This window comes from Monodelphis domestica, chromosome 3 (assembly GCF_027887165.1).
Source record: "Monodelphis domestica isolate mMonDom1 chromosome 3, mMonDom1.pri, whole genome shotgun sequence".
Lineage (NCBI taxonomy): Eukaryota > Metazoa > Chordata > Mammalia > Didelphimorphia > Didelphidae > Monodelphis > Monodelphis domestica.
In genome coordinates this window covers 466,046,978-466,048,691 of record NC_077229.1, presented here as the reverse complement: position 1 = coordinate 466,048,691, position 1,714 = coordinate 466,046,978, and the positions used below count along the sequence as shown (strand labels likewise).

At 37.9% G+C, this 1,714-nt stretch overlaps 1 pseudogene; it reads left to right on the top strand.

The window, feature by feature from the left end:
• Positions 1 to 405: 405 nt before the first annotated feature.
• On the top strand, positions 406 to 883 carry LOC100619879 (40S ribosomal protein S24-like; annotated as a pseudogene).
• Positions 884 to 1,714: the final 831 nt, after the last annotated feature.

Here is a 1,714-nt window from a genome sequence, read left to right as displayed (position 1 = left end):
CTTGTTCTAGTATTGCTTTTTGCTTTTCATCTTCTAAATTATCCTTCCTTTCTTTGTATTTTCGTTCTCAATTAGTTTTTCTTTCTTCAGTTTCTTTGGTGCAAATTGCCAATACGGATTCATTTTTTCTATTCTGGCAATTATTTCTGTTGCCCAGGCCATTATTTCTGCTTTCACATTTCTTATTTTTCTTTTTAACCATTTAGTCACATCTTCTTGTGGTCCAGTCTCTTGAAAATCTGTTCAGTTTGATTCCTTTCCTTTCTTTGCAATATTTAGTCAGAGTCTGAATTAATTTAGATGATCTGGAGGCCATATTGCCTTCTGTTATTAATATCCTCCCTGTTGATTATCTGCATGTGCTAAAGATTTTAAAATGAATTTTCTTCTGTCTTTTCCTCTCCTGCTGCTCAAGGACTTGGCTGCCATCATAAATGACATCATCAACATCAGAACTAGGAATTTGATGACAAAGAGACTTCTTCAGTGTAAAGAGATAGTTATAGATGTCCTTCACCCTGAAAAGGTCACAGAATCTAAGACTGACAATCAACAAAAACTAGTGAAGATGTAAAACTCTAGATGTCATTTTTGTTATTGACTTTGATGCCCATTTTGTTGGTGGCTAAATAAAAGGCTTTGGCATGATTTATGATTCTCTTGACTATGCAGGAAAAATGAACCAAAGCACAAGTTTTCAAGGTGTAGTCTGTATGAGGAGAAAAAGACATCGAGAAAATAATGAAAAGAACAAAAGAATAGAAGGAAGAAAGTCAAGGATGCTACAAAGGCAAATGTTGGTGCTGGTATAAAGAAGGAACAAAAGGCATTATGGATGATATTTATCTGTGAAAATAGTTTGGATATTTTAGCCAGAGCATAAATAAACTATGTAAATACCTTTTTAAGGCTGAATTTTCTCCCCTATGAGATTTTTGGTAATTCCACTATTCCTTTCTCCCCATACTGACCTACAGTCCTTCCTTGCCACTCTCCAATATCTTCTCCATGCTTTGATGGTAGTTTTCCTTGGGGCTGAACCTCAGAGCTGTCTCAACTATTCCTATGCTAAGGAATTCATATTTCACTGACTTTCAATCTCTGTCCCTGTGGCTTTCATCCAGGTGTGGAAGAAACTGACTTCTTTGGATGATTTTTATTCAGGCCTGGTGGAGCCCTACAGAAGTACTGATGCTCTGTCTTGGTTCCCTCTATTCATTAGTGGCTGGACTGGTTGAGCACCGAGATGGTATAAAGTGTGATGTGGAAAGTAGGGTAAGGAGTAGAGACTTGCCGCAGCAGCAGCAAGAGACTTGCCGAGTGGACCCTCAAGCACCAATTTGGGATTGTGCTGCCCTGTCAGAATGGAAGGTAGGTGGGAAAGGGTGCCGAGTTAGCATATTATGAATTGGGAATTAGCCTTCTCTGCTATTAGTTCTCCAGGTTGTTTGCGCATTAGAATTTTTGGTGTTTTGGACTGTGGAGACAATTGTAAATTGCTTCACTTCTTGCATATTATAGTTATTTTGGAGAGGTTGAAGAGGTCATGAGGATCAGAGCAAATGCCTCATCTTCCATCTTTTGGGTCACATGACCCACATTTTTATTTTCAAATGTCCTTGAGATAACTTTGCTTAAGTTTCTAGCTTAGCTTTCTTCAAATCCATTTCATCTTCCATTATTCCTATTTCATGAAGTCATGCAGTTGACAATC